The sequence below is a fragment of the Ambystoma mexicanum genome, chromosome 4q, assembly GCF_040938575.1.
Source record: "Ambystoma mexicanum isolate Mex_15411 chromosome 4q, UKY_AmexF1_1, whole genome shotgun sequence".
NCBI classification, from domain to species: domain Eukaryota; kingdom Metazoa; phylum Chordata; class Amphibia; order Caudata; family Ambystomatidae; genus Ambystoma; species Ambystoma mexicanum.
In genome coordinates this window covers 1,086,444,821-1,086,463,943 of record NC_090928.1, presented here as the reverse complement: position 1 = coordinate 1,086,463,943, position 19,123 = coordinate 1,086,444,821, and positions in this window count along the sequence as shown.

Sequence of the window (19,123 nt, the reverse complement as noted above, 5' to 3'; positions counted from 1 at the left end):
TGAATCCATGCAAGACCCATGCTGGAGAACAACAGTTACAGGTAAGTAAATTGTTCCTTCTCCAGCATGGGGTCTGGCATGGTTCACATGCTCATGAATATAAGAATACATAGCAGTATACACATGCACAACCACGGGAGGTGGCAACAGGCTCAACATTAAGCAATACAAAAATCTCAACATTAAGCATCTCTTACCTCCTCACCAGGCTCACCTTAAGCGAACAGGTTGCGCAGCACTGCTTGGCCCACCCTGGACTCCTCCCTGGAGTCCCGATCGACGCAGTAGAATCTCATGAAGGTGTGCGTCGACCTCCACGTAGCAGCCCTGCAGATGTCGAGCAGGGGCACACCAGACAGGAACGCCGTGGTAGCAGCAACCGCTTTGGTCGAATGGGCTCTCGGACGGCCGGGCAGCGGTCGGTTTGCCAACCGGTGACAGTGCATGATGCAGCAGGAGAGCCATCTGGAAATGGAAGCCTTCGAGAGAGCCTTCCCTTGATTCACAGGTCCAAAGTTTACAAACAGCTGTGATGTCTTCGGAAAACTCTTTGTGCGGTCCACGTAGAACTTCAGCGCTCTAGCTACGTCCAGCGAGTGCAGAGTCCTCTCAGCCGGCGACGAAGGCGACGGGAAGAAAACTGGCAACACCAAGGGTTCGTTGAGGTGGAAGTCCGACGGTACCTTGGGCATGAAGGAGGGACGCGTCCTCAGCACCACTCTCGTGTCGTGAAAAGTCAAGTATGGTGGCTTGCAAGATAGGGCCTGGATCTCTCCCACTCGTCGTGTGGAGATGATGGCCACGAGAAAAGCTGTCTTCCACGACAGAAACTTCAATGGCGCCGAATGCATAGGCTCAAATGGGGCCCCCATGAGCCTGGTCAGCACCACGTTGAGCTCCCACGCCGGGGCCGGGGCCTTCACCGGCAGGAACGATCGGAACAATCCTTTCATAAATTCCTTCACCAGCCGATGAGACCACAAGGACGCCCGTCCTGTAGTTCTGGTGTATCGTGAGATGGCGGCCAGATGTATCTTGATGGAAGCGTGAGCTAGTCCAGCCTTGACCAATGACAGTAGGTACGGCAATACTTGACGGGCCGTAATCCGCAGAGGGTTAAACTTCTGTTCACGGCACCAGACAGAGAACCTCTTCCATTTATGTCCGTAGCACTTGAGAGTTGAGGACGCCCTGGCCTTTACAAGAACCTCTCTGCAGTCGGCCGGGATGTCGTACCCTCCAAACTCTAGTGCTGCAGGAGCCAGGCCTGCAAGTTCAGCGACTCTGGGTTGTGATGAAGAATGGCGCCTCCTTCGCTGGAGAGAAGATCTGCGTCCGTCGGCAGCTTGACTGGTGTGGACGCTGACAAGTCCAGAAAGTCCGGGAACCAGATCTGTCTCGGCCATGCCGGTGCGACAAGGATCATCCTGCACCGGGACCTCTTGAGCTGGTTGATGAGCCGGAGCAGCAACGGCAACGGAGGGAACGCATAAAGAAATAGGCCATCCCAGGGGAACGAGAAAGCATCGCCCATACTCCTCGGCTGGGGAAACCTGCTGGCGGACCTCCGGCACTTGGAGTTCGTCGCGGTCGCGAAGAGATCGATCTGGGGTTCGCCCCATCGTCGGAAGAGTCGATCCACTTTATTCTGGCGTAGTTCCCACTCATATCACAAGCGCAGCTCTCTGCTGAGTGAGTCGGCGATGGTGTTTTTTACTCCTGCCAGATGAAAAGGCACCAGAAACATCCCTTGGGTGATGGGCCAATGCCACAGATCCTGGGCTTCCTTGGATAGGGCAGGGGATCTGGTTCCGCCCTGCTTCCGGATGTAGACCATTGTGGTGGTGTTGTCGGTGAAGATCCTCACCACCTTGCCCTTGAGGAATGGAAGAAAAGACCTGAGGGCCCAGAACACTGCACGGAGCTCCAAGATGTTGATGTGGAGTGGCTTCTCCTCCGGGAGCCAAAGGCCTCTCGCGTGAAGATCTCCGGAGTGCGCTCCCAACCCTCCAGGGAGGCATTCGTCGTCACCGTCACCTGGTGAGCTGGGGTCTGAAAGTCCGTGCCCGCCGACAGATGAGAGCGGGTACCCCACCACCGGATCGCCTGACAGAACGTCTCATTGAGTGGGATCCTGTCCTCGAAGCTGCCCGTCGACTGGATCCAGCGGGCGTCGAGGAACTCTTGTAAGGTGCGCATCCGAAGTCTGCAAAGGCGCACCAGATAAATGCAGGAGGACATCATCCCGAGGAGGGACTTGATAGATCTTACCCTGGCCACGTCCGTGGCCAGCAGACGCTGCACCTTGCCCAGGATGGTCCTGGTCCTTTCCTCTGACGGCGAGGCCAGCCGCGCCACTGTGTCGAGCTTGGCTCCCAGAAACAGGGCGTCTTGCGACGGGACCAGGTGGGATTTTGGAAAGTTGATGGAGAACCCCAGGTCCGTGAGCAGCTGGACGGTCTTCGCAGTGTGCTTCACAGCGAGCTACCTTGTCCTTGCTCGGATGAGCCAGTTGTCCAGGTAGGGGTAGATGTGGATCCCCTGCAGACTCAGCTGCGCCACCACCGGTGTGAGGCACTTTGTGAACACCCTGGGTGCGACTTCAATCCGAACGGGAGAGCCTTGAACTGGTAGTGCCGCCCTTGGACCACAAACCTGAGGAACTTTCGGTGTCTTTTTAGAATAGGGATGTGGAAGTACGCATCCTCCAAGTTTAACGACAACAGGAAGTCACCCTCCTCCAGCTGTCCCAGCACGTGCTGGAGGGTGACCATCCGGAACTTCTGTGCCTTGATGTACTTGTTCAGTCATCGCAGGTCCAGGATGGGACGCCATCCTCCTGTCTTCTTCTTTACGAGGAAGTACCTTCAGTAAACTCCGGAGCCCCGAAGCCTCTTTGGGACAAGCTCGATGCACCTTTCTTGAGCATCGCCCTTACTTCCAACAGTAGTTGAGGGACGTGATTTTACTTCCTGGCCACGGGTGGAACGCGAGGGGACTTCTTCTGGAACTCGAGGGCGTGCCCTTGGGCCAGGGCGTCCAGCACCCAACGGTCGGTGGAGATGGACTCCCACACGCTGACGAACCTCGTCAGCCGGCCTCCCACCGAGGTGCTTCGGCGGGGGCCCGACCCTAGGGTCGGTTCAATCTTGTTTGGAAGCCGCCTCGCCTCCTTGACCTCCCTGTCGACGACAACGGGCACCACCTGATTTGCCACATCCCCTGTAGGCCTCCTGAGATGAAGATCTTGCCGCTTGGCGGTATGTCGAGGATCCACTGCCGGATCCCTTGGAGGCACCTTGTCTGCCTCCGGAGCTCCGAAAGACGGCCGTCGTTGTTGGAGCAATCCCAGTGCCAGGGCAGTCTCCGTGTCCGTCTTGATAGCCTGAAGGGACTCATCAACCGCCTTCCCAAACAGGTTGTTCCCGTCGAAGGGCATGTCCAAAACTTTGGTTTGTACGTCCTGGCAGAAATCTGTCGCCTCGAGCCATCCTCGTCGTCTCAGGCAAACGCTGTTGCCCAACTGACGGAAATCAGTGTCGGCGATGTCCGTTGCCACCGTGATGGCGTGGTCCGAAGCAATCTCACCTTCCTGCAAGATTTCAAGGGCCTCAGCCCTTTTGGCATCCGGAAGGAAGTCCAATAGTGGGGCAATTTTGAACCAAAACTCCCTTTTGTAGCGGGCTACGATAGCCAGGGCGTTGGCCGCCTTGATAGTCGTTGCTGCGGATGAGATGACCTGTCGTCCCATTGCGTCCAGCTTCCTGCCCTCGCCGTCCGGCGGGGAAGTTGATGTCGAAGCCGATGCCCCCCAGCTTTCTTCTTTGCCGCCGCCAAGTCTACCGAATCTGGGGTAGGTTGCGCCCGAAGGCACAAGGGGGCAGCGTCGGGGACCCGGTACTTCTTCTCGTATCGGTCCCTCTTTGCAGGCGCCATGGCAGGGTACTTGAGGAGGGAGAGCCCCTCATCCAGATGTCATCAAGAAGTGGTACGGCGAGGACCGTCTTCCTTTTAACCTTGCGCCGTTGGTAAAGGTACCTTTCCTTCTTTTTCTCTTCGACGACGAGCTGGAAGAGCTCGGATGCCCTGGAAATCATGGCATGGAAGGATCCAATCTTGTCAGGTGGGACGCCCGCGCAGGGGGTGATGGGGGACACGTCCCGTCGTCGCCTCCGTCGTCATCTGTACCTGTCGTAGCCGTGTCCGTGCCCGTATTATCCACTTGGGTAGTTGACTGGGGGGAAGGCAAAGCAGGCCGCAGAGGTGGAAGAGGTGGCGGAGGATGCGTCCTCCTCTTCTTATGCAGTGGACTTTCCGAAGGTCCTGGCTCCGGTTCCCCCGTCGGGTCTGGCTCAGGTACCTTCCGTCGGGGGGAGGGGCAACCTTGTCCTTATCTCCAAGCATAAGGACTGAATTGCTGACAAAATGGCCGCCGAAGTGTCCTGTGGCACCAGAAACGACGGGCGCGAGGGCTCTTCATCAACCTCGTCGGCGCCACCGTCGCTCTCGTCGTCGCCCTCGTCAGGATCCCTCCCGATGGGCTGGGCTTCCTCCACAACTTCGATGAGCTCTTCTTCAGAGGTCGTGTCCGTATCCACGATGCACACCTGCACCTCCCCCTCTTTTTCCAACGGGGACTTCGTGGGGGTCTTCTCGATGGGCCTGAAAGACGACTCCGCCCGCGGTGGCAGGGAGACTCTGGATCCTGAGGTCGCCTCCACTGGCGTAGCCTCCACAGGCTGAGCCAGGGCCGCTGCGACATCCTCAATCGAGGTCTTAGCAGGGTGAATTAAGGCCGTCGTAACCTTCTGCATGCCTGGGGCCTTCACCTTGGGGGGAGGGTCCAAGCCTCGCTCCCCCTCTACCGGAGTCTTCGAGATCGACCGGGGCCTCTCCAGAAGCTTTGCTGGGTTCTCGGACTTCCTCTTACCCAAGCCAGAGCATTGGCTCGTGGTTGATGGCGCCGGGGAGGATGCGCCCTGCCTGGCAGCCAAGGAGCCCGACCGTTCGGCGCTCCCGGTGCCTACGGACTCGCAGTGCTTGGCCTTTTGTTGGCCCCCCGTCGCCGGGGCGCCCTCACAGGTCTTAGAAGACCGCTCATACTTTTTCTTCTTCTTCTCGCCTGACGGGCTCTTCCCTTCCAGCCAGTTGGCGAGGCAGAGGTGGCGATCCTTCATGGTCCGCTCCGACATGTTCTCACAAAACGCACAGTCCTTCTCCACACGCGTCTTGTCCTCCTTGAACACATTCTGAAGCTGGCATCCAGGGCAGGTCCTGAACAGCTTCCCGGGCGTCGAGCTTCCTTTCTCCTGGGCCATGTCAGGGTAGGCCTCGGAACTTCTGGAATCCTCCAAAAGCGTAACTCGATGAAATCTTCACCCTTGAGGGGCATAGAAACTCCGAAACGGGTCCCCGTTGATCGGATGTAGAAACGGTGGAGCTTGAGGCTGTATTTAACCGAAAAATGAGAAAAATCTCCTGAAAAAAGTGCGAAAACACATCAAAAGCTCGAGAGCTACAGCACGAGGATTCCCAACACTTGAACGTGCGGTAAAAATCTGAGGATGGCTGCCAGAGGCAGGGCTTAGAGAGAGGGCAGTCATTGGCTGGCGGCAGTTTGACCCAGAGACAAGTGATTGGTTACTACTAAGAAAGACAGATCAGAAACGAAACTGATACTGATGTTTTCTATACCGAGGATTCCCGGCCTGACGACAGGGAATATTCATGAGCATGTGAATCCATGCCAGACCCCATCCTGGAGAATATGTTGTTTAGGTGTACTTGTGAATGAAAAAATGTATGTTGTACGGGTGTGCGATTAAAATAGAGAGTGTATGTTGTATGAATTCATGTGCCTGCTTTTCTGTGAGTGCCATGTGGGGAAAAGGGCTCTGTTCTGGGCTGGTGTGTGTAATAGGCAATTGTAACATTTGTTTCTTATTGTAGAATGGCATATTTTACTGGCATCATGCAAAAAGCCAACATGAAGTACATTCTTACCTGTCCATCCTCGCCTATATTGGTGCAGAAATTCTGGACATGTTTGCTTATTGTTGCCTGGTATTTATTACTGGCATTATGTGTAAAGCCAACATGAGGCGTGTTCTTATGTGGCCATTCACACCTATATTGGTGCAACCAATCTGGATATTACTAATTACAAAACAATGCATGTTCCCTATTTTGTGGGTTTGCTTGACCTCATAATCACGTGCTTTATCTACAATTGTTAGTATATGAAGTAAATGGTCTCTCTGGACAGGAAGATCAGCTCATATTTCTGAAATTTATCATGGCGAAAATGTACTGCATTACCTGCAGTTGCATTACAAGTTGGCACTGCACAACCTGAAGACTTGCCGTTGGAATTCAGCTGCTCATAAGTGACAGCATCAGTGCTGAGCACATAACTAACACCCGTTGAAAGCTTTGCGAGAAGTGTGGGTACAGTCTTTGGAGAGGAGATGCTTTTGGACACACTCCTCAGTGGCTCAGGCATCTTGAATACAGATGGGTCACCAATAACAACAGAGAGTGGACAAGCAGCTGCGCATATCCTTAATGCCTACTTACTGGACACTTTACAAGTGGAAAATATGATGGCCCAAGTACAAAATACGTATAGAAAATGATCTATGGCCTGTTCAGAGGCACTTGAACATGTTTCTGCTGAATTTCAAGGCTGCCTCTCTGGGAGTGTGGAGAGAGTGTTCAGTGAGACCCAAACACCTAAACCCTAAACACAAGAGATGCCTCTCCGTGCCGAACAGTTGACATTTAATATAATGAACAATTAGTCTGTTGAAGCAGACTATGCAACAACTTCTATTCTTAGCCAACACGATCTTAGATGATGGCAGTGACTTGTTACTTAGTACATGTCAGACACGAACAGGTGATTAAGGGTTGTTGTGTGGTGTGTGGTTCACAAACCAATAGCTGTATTTGCAGCTAATAGGCTATAACCAGGTTCTGACATGCTGCTGACAAAATGACATTGATTTGTTTTATCCGTTCTATTTCCTAAGCCTAATTTTGTCATGACTGACACTCATCAAATGTTCACATTCTCTCCCAGAGAGCACAGCCACCCACTGAAGTTTGCAGGCACCCCCACCGTGCATGGCCACCCCTAAAGATGTTTGGACACTCCCACAAAACGCAGACACCACCTATAGTTATCAGGAAATCCCACAGAGCACAGCCACCCTAAAGTTCTCAGGATTTCTTGTAGAATGTAGCCACACACTAACGTTTACTGGATCCTCACAGTGTGCAGTCACTGCATGCAGTGTACACACTGTCACTGTCACGTGTCGAGTCTCCCTGAGAGGACAACAATTACCCCATGACTGCCTCATATCGTTTCCCCCTCCACAGACATCTATAGGTGGGAATCTACAGGAGGGAAGGATGATATATCATATGGCTCCCCACAACAGACTCCATTGCTGATTTCCCAGCTAAGAGGCAACAGGAAATGAAACGAGTAACTGTTTGCATGCCTTATTAGCATATACCATTGATTCTACCTAAACGAAGGCACTGCCATGTGCATGCTACCTCATCCGCTCCTCTACTACACCTGCTAGGGCACCACCACAGTCTTCCCCCTAAGCTCCTCTCTAAGATGAAGCTTGTCAATGTTCTCACCCTCATTTTCACCCTACACTGAAGGGTCAAGACCATGCACCCCTCGGCAATGGGCCCCAACTAGGAAGGAATCTGTGAAATCTCCTACAGTCTGATTGCAGCAACTGTCCCTCTTGCCACGAGTGGAATTTGCCTGAGTCTTCTTCCTGCACATCCTCCTGAACCATGCCCTTCTGCTCAAGTACAGACCTTGCCTGTTCTGCCTCCATGAGCAATGGAATCTCCATGACAGGCCTGGCCTTCCCTGCATTAGTTAGTGACTGCAATACAGACCCTGCCTCCCTAATAGCACCGCCTCCTCCTCCTCCTGTGGCCACAACAATGCCTTAGCCTTCTCCATTGAAGCAGAAACCTGACAGCTCTAGGTCTTTATCATCCAGCACAATTGTTCACGTAGTCCGTACCACTTGTCAAAACAACATCACAAAGGAAAGCATTCAACAGAATAAAAATAACAAGTAATGTTCTTAGCAATATTTGTCATTTGGACTCTTAATACCAAGTGATGGCTCATTTGCTGGAAAAATGGCCCACCTTTGCAATGCACACTGAAGTCATGTTGTCAGTTTGTAGGGTGATCTAACTGATTTGCTAAATGTATCTTAGCCTTACCATTCATTCCATGGCACCAGCATATCTGATCTAATATCCCCCGTTACACAATCCCATCCCTAAAGTCTGGAGCAAGAAAGAGGATATATTTGATCAAAATATTTTGTTTCATTAAAATAGTAAATCAAAACGCATGGTTGTCCCCTAACTTTAAGCTGGAGATCTCCTCAACAACAATATACTATTAAAGGCAGCTGTCTGCAGAAGGGGAGCATAATCTTCCTGCTGTTATCGCTCTAATTTAAAAGGGACATAAACATCAATTCATATCAATCAAATCAATATATATGTATATCTTGACACGATACGAGAAACACATAACATAATGCGCTTGTCGGCTTGCACATATTTTCTTGTTCTAATTGGTCACAGACAATGGGATACATTTTATGTGCTCCATTATCAACAACAAGTGTTGGTATTAGAGCGAATATTTCAAAATAGTCACTTCACTTGACTTTCTCTAAGGACAAGTATTGATAACAGACAAAATCTATATCACCCACATTACATTCAAAGAAAGTTCATCATTCATAAAATGGTGAACTGCAGGTGGATGTTTCTGTTGGTGTTTAGTCTTAGCGTGTATCTGAAATACACAGTGTGATGTGTTGCATTAGTAATCTATAGGCTTGGGTTTGGGAAACTCATTTCCTTTTTAGAGAGCAAAAGGAATATCTGTCCCATTCAAAGTCATATGAACAGGAAAATATAGTTTTCTGAAGGGATTGAAACAACCTCCCAAATCCTACTTAACATGTGTAATCCTTGTAATACATGGTTGTTACTTTTCAGGATATGTTAGCAGGATTTTAATAGTTATTTACATTAGCATCATTTTCTGGGATGGAAATTGACAAACTAACCTCTGTCTCATCCTTCTAGAATAGTACGGCTTTTCTCAGACTTTTTCCTTTTTAACTAGCTGTGGCTTTCACAGGTAAACACTTTAATAATGCTCTGTAAACTGTAACATGTTGTATACCAGTTCACTGTTCCAGTCTTATAGCACACATGCAAAAGTGCAGGCTTTGGTTTACACTGTGCAAGTTGTGCTGAATATGCTATGGCATTCTATTTTAAATCACTTCCTCCAATTGTTTCTCCTACATACATACATGTGGTGGCTTAGCTGGTAAAGCATTTCCGTAATGGATTTTCATTTGCTTTCAGGAGGTTGTATACTCACTTCTGGGTTTACTTTTAACACACAGAACATGTATGGCAACTCACAGTTCGAGTAGCCTTACCCAGTCAGCTATGCCTCATGACTCTTATCATTCTCTAGGAATCTAGTACCATTTAGTCAAGTCCTGCTTCAGGTTTCCTCTTGACAAGGCCTTTGCAGGGGGTCCATAAATTACCTCCAAGATACTAGCATACTTCATCACCTTTCCTGTGGAACATAAATCCCCATCTGTAGACATGTCAGGCTCCCAGAGCTCTCTTTACTACATTTTCCAGTGGAGTATCATCATTTATAATAATTTTCCTTTGGTTGAGCTTTCTCATTGGTTTCATTCAAACTTTGACAATCTCAATGAAACACCACGTTCCTGTGATGGATCAAAATATTTAGCCATGTAACAAGGGGAAGTTCTGATCAGATTTTGATAGAAATAAATTGTTTCTCCATATGTTTAATACTAGACCTGACACACTATTGAAGTGTTCATGTTTGGGATTGCACAGCAAACCCATATTCAGGTATATCTGACATGCCTCCACAGTATAAAACATTACACAGCTATTAAATTAATTAAATGTATTAATAATTGATGTATACATATGTTAACATATCATGTTTGGACTCATACAGTGGTGTGTACTCCAATACATCTGAAACGGTCTACACCGTCTCAAAAAAGCCGAGCTTTGCCTAGTTCTAAGTGAATATGTAATTTACATTATGTGCATTTTAAACTGATCATTTTTAATGGACAATTGTGTACATGGAGGTCCATTTAAGCCAATAATTTACTCAAGGCTGGGTTATTTTCCAAGCTACCCATTAGAAATGAGCAGATGTTATTTTATGGCTGGGAAAGAGTTTGTTAAGGTTGAAGTTGAGTGGATCTTAAACACTTTCAAGCATTGTTCTGTGGAAAGCAGACCTCGGCCATAAAAACTGGGGGTATGTCATATCATGCTCGCAAACAGTGTTCTAAACCTTGAACTCAGATTTTTAGAATGTGTAATAAATGCCTTTCTCATTTTCTTTCTGAGTTCACTTATGTTCATAAGACACTTTGTATTTGGTTAGCTTAACTTATGGACATTTCCTGATTTATAACAGGTACTGCTCTACCAGAAGGCTGATCTCTGTTCAGGAGGACTGTTTTAAAAGACCTGCTTACCTATGACTAAATATTAATGATGTCATCCCTTTCAGGGTCAGACACATTAGATCAAAGAGAATGATATAACATGTCTCTACTGTAGCAATCTGTAATACCAGTTACTTGAATGCACATTGTCATATCAGTTTACAAAACAAATGTCCTTTCTTTGTGCATTTAATGCATGCAAACCTTAATCCTAGCAATGTTATCAAGATACTTTTTATGAACTCATATATTATGGAGTGTTACAGTGTGTTTTATAACAAAGGGTCTGAGTCATTTTTGCAATATTGACTGATACATGATCTGAATGAGATGAACATTACAGAAATGAAAAGCAATGCACATATGCAATTAGGTGATATTGAAGTATAGGGATACATTTCTGTTATACATATGTAGTTACCATTCTTTCAGTCCATCAGGGCTGTGCTTCTAAAACATGTCCTCTTAACCTCTGTCTCCCTTGTAACTTGGGGAGGTTCTTACTTACTTTAGGATAGAAATGACAAGTCAAGCACATTGGGTTTGATTCAATAAACTGAATTCCATTTACACTAAACATTCCTTTAAGCTCTTATTATAAAATATTCAAAGTTAACGCAGAAATTTAAATGTAATTATTTTGTGAACAATAATTATAAACTCAACACGTATCATGATGCTTTATTTGTCTTTGTTATGGAACTGAAAAGTGTACAAAACAGCAAAATGATTTCAGATTGTTTCGCAGCACAGGGACATTTATTATACATGATGTACTTTTACAACTTACCTTCAACTATCCCTCCGTAAATACCTCCCCTCTCGAGCCCTTCACTTGTCTACCTCTAACTCCCTCAAGACCAGTCGTTTTTCAAAGATACGAGCACGGGGTAGATCACTGTCTTCAGCTGGGGCCTCCCTTTGGAACAGCCTCCAGTCTGTATCTGTACCCAAACAGTCCCCCACCCACTGTTCTTTGCACTTATCAGATACACCCTATCTGACTACCCTAGCACTTTGCCACTTCCTGGCTGCACTACCTCTGTTTATCGCCTTTATTTATTTATTTTACTTAGTATTATTTATTCTGTTCTCTCCTATGTTCCGCACTTTCCACTTCTCCCCCTTCCATGCACTTTCCCCCTTTCCCATGCACTTGTGCGCTCTTAATGTCACTGGGCAAGGTAAGATTGATGTTTTTGTTCTCCCCTGTTCCCCTCCCTTTGCCTGGTCGCGCTCTGAAACACTTGTGTATGAGCGCAATATAATTAAAATATCATATCTTATCATAACTAACATTCATGTCAGGTGGATGGGAAGTAATTATCAGACATCTGACAGTTTTTCATCACTGTGATAGTGAGACGAGGGTGCTCTGAGATGTGAGCACCTTTTCAAATATGTACGTGGAGTTTGTGAGCAGAGATTTTGTCAGAAACTGTTGGGTGAGGGTCACAGAGAGGGTGATTCAGGTGTTGATTCAGGTAATTCATAATAATTGAAAAACATAATAGATGCAACCACAATTTAAGTTCTGTGCCTATTCAGCACATCATGGCTGTGGAACATGTTCAAATAATGAATATGTGCAAACATGCATCTTTCAGCATCTTCATTACATGAAATAAGATGTGCTACTTCTGAAATTGATGAAATTGAGACACATGACCTGCAGGCTGACTATCACTCACCCAGAATGATTGCCAAATTAGGTTGGAGTATAGTTTACTATCCAAGTGTCACTTTACTATCCACATCCAAGTGTCACTCATGACATCTGAGAGCTGAGATTTATTTTGTTCGCATGATGTATGTGTTCACTGAACAGGCACCATGGTTCTCTCATAAAAGGAACGCCATTGCACCCTCTTGCCTTTTAATATCGTGTGTCCTGCACATCATAGACATGGTATTTGAAAACAATGAGTAATTTATCACGTGCGTCCTATGCTGCTGTTGATTTTATTATACTGTTGAAAAAACAGTCGGTTAGGTCACCAAATGGCTTACAGTCGCTCATTTGCAGAACTATCCACAACTGTGTTGATTTATTTCACACTCATCCGTTATTTTGCCCACAGCAGTCTTTCCATACCATGAACTGTGCCCATACCATCAGTGATTCAGGCCGTTCTACTTATTGCTGCTTCAGGTATGCTCCCACTAACACTGCATACATTCCCTAGTACTTTCAACATCTGTGATTTTACATAATTCCTAAGAATCCGTTTGCATATTTGACCCCACTATACGCTGTCACTTTTTACTCATGTGACATCCTCCATTTTGTTCTAGATTGCTTAACCTGTTAATCCTTGGGGCAAGGTACTTCACATTGATTCTTGAAGTAGATGTCTATTTATCTTCACTTTCAAATGTCATAAGGTTTGCACATTTGCGTCATAGATTGTCTTAAAATGAGATTGTGTTTACTTCTGCAGTAATCCCCCAAGAACAGGTGGCAACTGTCTGTGACAAATTGTTCCATATTCATTAGAGGGCGACCACTACTGTTGTGATGTTTTGTAGTTTTCTGTCAACTTTGTCGACATTGACTGCATTGTCATGCAAAATGACACATTCCATGATTTGTGGCCAATTTATAAAACGTGTGCACAAAAAAAATATGCAAACGAATTTAGCCCCAATGTTGCTGATTAAATAATATGGAAAGGAACAAAGAGGTTTACAGGTTTAACCCCAATTCTTTTTATCTAAAAACCTTTCCGCTACAGCAAAAGGGAGACAGACTGCTTGATTTACTATATGTCTGCGTAGCATGAAAAGAAATGTAGTAAACAATTATTATCATGTTACCAGCAAACGTAGTACGAAAACAGCCTCATTCATTTTTTTCTTGCCAGTGCAAATATTTTTCAATAATACGGATTGTGACAGAACCTATTTACTAAATTTCATATTATCTAAGCATTTGCTCAATGTTTTGCAGCAGTGTAAATATTAGATCCGTTGCTCCATGTTGTACATCATTTTTATCTTTGCCCATTCAGCTTTTTGTCAATTTATTTGAGGGCCATTATCTGATATTGAATCACTGGTAACACCCCAACGAACATATAATGTAGTGCCATGTCACTTTCCATGTGACTTGCAAGTTACACTAATGGCAATGTTAACTGCTACAAAATATCACGGTTTGAGTAATTGTGTGAACACTACCAGGATTTGCAACAGCTTGATTCCGTTGAAAGCACTTTCCGATTATGTCAAATACATGCACCCAGCCTCAATTTCTTTTATTTTTCTTACATTTTTATTGGTTAAAGCGTTGGCCTAGCTTGAGAGCAGTGGAACCCTGTAAAGAGTGTTGGCAGCCAGCAGGTGGCTGCCATCTTTTAACAGTAACGCAGTACTGTGAGATCTGTGCATCGGTACATGTGTCCATTGGAATTAGTCCTTGGTCATTATTGTTGAAAGAGCCATGTTTTGAGAGTTTTGCGGACTATGAGAATTGTTGGGGCATTCCGAGGTGACACCGAGTTCGAGTTCCAGAGGGTGGGTGCATGACAAGAGAAGGGTTATTTGTGGGCCCTCTCTTTACAGACGAGTTGTGAATCAAGCCGGTTGTTAGATTTGCTGCACAAGCAGAATGTGACATCAGATATGAGGAGCTTGGCCGTATTTGTGACTGCTTTGTAGATGATACATGCAGTCTTGAACATCATCCTGGTTTGGAGTGGAAGCCAATTTAGTTTTTATAGAATGGGGATAATTTGTTCAGTGGACTGCTTTTGGGGAAGCCAACTGAGCAACTAGGAACCCTGTCAGGAGAGCATTTCCCTCATCAATGTGCGAGACCAAAAGGGCCTGCACTACGGTCTGGAAGTCCTGCTCTCGGATGAAGGGTTTCATTTTTTCAAAGGGTAGAGATTCTGAGCCAGGCTGTTTGGGCCTTCTTGGCTATGTGTTTCTGAAAGTACAGTCTGTTGTGGATAGTAAAGCCTATGGATTTTGAGTCTGAAAGATATGGATCAATTCTTCTAAGGCAGCTGAGACAGTTTCAGGAAGCAGGAGTATATATGCATGCATGTGTGCTTTGGTGAACAAATGGGAACCAAAGTGAATGTTCTACTGCCGAAAGCACACATACAATATGCTACTATCCTCTGCCCTGATAAATGCCATCAGTATCTCAATCATGCCAAAGTATTTGTGTGAAAATTTAGGTTGCTGTATGAAAAGAACGATGCTCAAGAATGTGCTCTGTGTTCTTCCTTATCGGCTGCATTTATGTAGCTCAGTTGATATCTCTATGAACAATTTCATAATGCCTGACTGACTAAGGCAACACATCTTATTTATGTATTTATTTATTTATATATGCAGTAGGGACAACGCTCTTTTGATCTTAAAAGAATGTACAATAGATAAGAAATCTAATAAGAAAAAGATATGATGGGAAGCAATGAGCTTCTTACAATGGGGTGATTTTGAATGACATTGGGCCTCATTACAACCTGCCAGTCCGGGACCGTGCAAAATCCCTGACGGCGGTAAAAACGTTTCCGTGTGCGCAAGGTTGCGGAAAAACCATCCGATTACACGCTGTCGGTCGCGCGCACCACACGGACTCGGAAACGTTGTTACCGCCGTCACGGAAAACCCCACGCAAATGGAAAGAACGCAGCCACAAGTGGCGCTAAACCCGTTTCCGCCTCCGCCGCCAGGGACACGGAACCGGAAATACCATGATCGCCAAAACAGGAAACAGAGAGGCGGCCATCATATAAAAGCACAATCCATTGCCATCCAGAGCCAGCGCAAGCACAATCCTAACTCTGAGAAGCCAAAAGGGACCACCAGCATGTCTGCCAGGATTCCTGCTCAGAGGCAGCGCAAACAGCGCTTCAGCGAGGCGGAGCTAACCGTCTTGGTGGAGCACATTGTGGACAATGCAGAGATGCTGTTCAGCGCCGACCAACGGTGTGCCACACAGCAGCGGAGGAAGGAGGTGTGGGCCGAAGCTGCACGTAAGTGCACCGATGTGGGCATGGCAGTGAGGAGCGTGAAGGACTGCCACAAGTGGTGGGATGACCTGAGGCTGAGGGTACGCAACCTAATTTCCATGCACCGCCAACGCAGCAGTGGGACAGGCGTAGGACCCCCTTCCCCACTGAGGCTGCAAGCATGGGAGGAGCGTTGCAGCAGCGTCCTCCACCTAGAGGGAATCCATGGGATCGGGGAGGCTGGGGCAGGAGTGAGCCCACCTGCAGATGCCGGTAAGTGCCCAAACATGAATGCCACATGTAAATATGCAGTTGTGAGTACTGGGCCAAAGGACCCATTAATAACCCCCCCCCAGGCAGTGCATGTGTGGGCCAAAGGACCCATTAACAACCCCCCCCCCCGGGCAGTGCATGTGTGGGCCAAAGGACCCATTAACAACCCACCCCCCCAGGCAGTGACCCATCATGATCCGTATGGCAACCAATATCACAGAATGCATACACCAGCAATCAGATGCATGTGACTAACACTATTCAATGTACAATCTTAATGACGCATGTGATGCACCCATCTGCCACCACAACAACACTAATTGCATGCCCTTTGTGTCCCCACAGCCATTTCAAGTGACAGTGATACTGCACAACAGGCCAGCCAATCTGCACCGGCAAGTACACAAGCCACCGCCACCACACAGGAGGATGCTGCCTGCAGTTCTGCACCTCTGGCCACATTACCAGCCACTACAGATGTGCGGCCCACCACCACCACCGACATCCCCACTGTCTCCACACTGGCTGAGTCTAGACAGGTGCCACGGCAACCTATCATGGCCACCCAACACAACACCGAAGGCAGCAGCACTGCAGAGGGGGCGGCCTGCAGTGATAACAGTGCCCCGCAAGAGCACTCGGAAACGGGGCCACAGGGGGAGATGCCCACATTGGAAGACCTGGGCTCCTTCCATGAGCTGGGGTTCAGCCCCACATCACTGGGGAGTCCCATGAGGTTGCCCACCCCATCCATGGCCGAACTGAATGCCCGCATGCAGCGGATGGAGGACCAGCAGTCTACGCTCACCCAGCTGGTGGAGAGGCAGCTAGAGGAATCCAGGCTGCAGAGGGAGAGCTACAGCGCCTCAGTGCGTCGCCTGTCGAGGTCCATCGGACGCTTTGCGAGCACTATAGTAACCCTTGCACGCCATGTGCGGGAGGGCAACGACCACACCTCCAGGCTTGTAGAGGCCATGTTGGTTGGCCAACAGGCAAATCTGGCACGGATGCCCTCAATCCCAGATTCTGGCCAATCAAACACAACCACCCCATCCAGCTCCACTACTGCCAGTCCAAGGAGGCGCTCGAGTAGGCTAACGGGTCCCTCGGGCAAGGTTGCACAGGCACAGAAGCGCACACGGAATTGATGGCATGTGTGTGGGGCAGTGCAGGACACATGTGGACTACAAGGGTGTGGGAGGGTGGGCAGGTTTGGGTGGTGGGGTAGGTAGTTTTGGGGGTTTGAACAATGGGGTCTGGGTGGGGGTGGGCACGTTTGGGTGGTGGGGTAGGTAGTTTTGGGGGTTTGAACAATGGGGTCTGGGTGGGGGTGGGCACGTTTGGGTGGTGGGTGGCCCCGGGTGTACAGCTTCCCTAACCAATGCACCTCCTTCCCTGTTATTATTACATCAATACATCACCATTTTGAATCAAGACATACATGTGTGGACATTGATCATTTATTTTGCTGTGCAACTATTAATTCATTGTCGTCACCATGTTCGTGCATTTCTGTGAATGTGCTGTGACTCAAAAGTAAATGCGAATCAGGGCATCCGGTGCTCTCTGGCCATCATGTGGACCCCCAGGGGGAGGCGGTGCCATCCCATCCCCATCCCCATCTCCATCTCCATCCCCATCCCCATCCCCATCCCCATCTTCCTCATCTGCGTCTGGTGGCATTGGGATGTTCCTGCGCAGGCATATATTGTGCAGCATGGCACATACGAGCGTGATTTTACCCGTCTTCACTGGGCTGTACAGCAGTGATCCGCCAGATCTGCTCAGACAGCGGAAACGGTCCTTCAGCAGTCCAAATGTCCTCTCAATCATTCCACGTGTGCGGATATGTGCCCTATTGTATGCCTCTTCATGCCTGTTCCTTGGTCTCCGTACAGGTGTCATCATCCATGGCGTGAGTGCATATCCTGCATCACCTACATGGGATGTAGATGGGGGAACATGTCAGTGTTTGTGGCATCATGTCCTCATCTGCTGCTGTGCATTCTTGTATCATCCTTCATTCATGCATATGTACCATGCAGTGTATGGAGGTATGTTTTGGGCATCACGATGTATGTCGCTGACTGGATATGGGCCTACACATTAACCTGCATGTTTACTGTGCCCTGCGGGTGACATGTCACGGTGCAGTGCTGTCCACACATGGCAGAGTGACTCCACTGTACGGAAGTAGTAAATACACGTTGTCTCATTTACACGCCTCTCGTGCCTTTTGAGGCAGTGTTTCAATTGAGGGTGGGTGTCTGCAGTGGCACAGGGTTCATGGGACAGTGACTGGATTGGCTGTGCCAGCGTGTGCACGGGCACATTGTGGTGCCCTGTCATGTCTTCCTTCATGATGTTTGGCATCCGCTGTGTATTTGGTAGATGGAAGGGGGGTGATGCATGTGCGGTCACAGCGGCACACTCACAATGCTCATTGGCCTGGACACACACACACCACTTTGACAGGGTTGTAGCATCGTCAGCTGTACTCACCCAATAGCCATGTGCTTTGTCCGGCATAGCAGAATTCCGCAGTACCATTGAGTCATGTGATGAGCCTGGGAAACGTGCGCAGCAGTGTGTAATCAGTTACATGGCATCACAAATCATCTGGACATTCAAAGAGTGATACTGTTTCCTATTGCGGAACACCGCCTCAATTGCACGTGGTACTGTCAGCTCAACGTGGGTGCAGTCAACTGCGCCTATGCAATTTGGCATGCCTGCTATGGCATGGAAGGCCAACTTGGTGGCAATGACCTCGGGGAGGGTGCGGGGTAGGGCTATGTGTTCCGACACATGGCCTAACAGGGCATCCAGTACCTGTACCAGGATTTTGGAGAAACAGGCTTGTGATATGCCGTGCAGCTCACCAACCGTGTGTTGATAGGTGCCAGTGCCAAGGAAATGCAGTACTGAGACAACCTCCAAGAGGGGGGGGGTGGCGGTGGGGGTGTCAATTAGGCTGTCAATTAGGCTGCTGATGTTGTCCTCAATCATGGCGGTGATGTGCAGGATTGTTGCACGGTCCAGCCGGTATAGTGTGTGGATCTGTTCTGGGGTGAGGTTCGAGGGTGAGGCCCTGATGCGTGGTACTGCTGGCTGGCGGCGGGGTCGGGCTGGCTGGGCAATGGGGTTTGCCATAGCTGCAGGGTTGGCTGGTTGCCGCCTGCGCCTCCTCCGCCTACGCCTCCTCCTCTGCGCCATTACTGCCACCATGTGCAGTGCTGCCTGTTGGTTGAGTAGGCCCAGTCCCAGTGCTACTAGACCTGCTGCCTG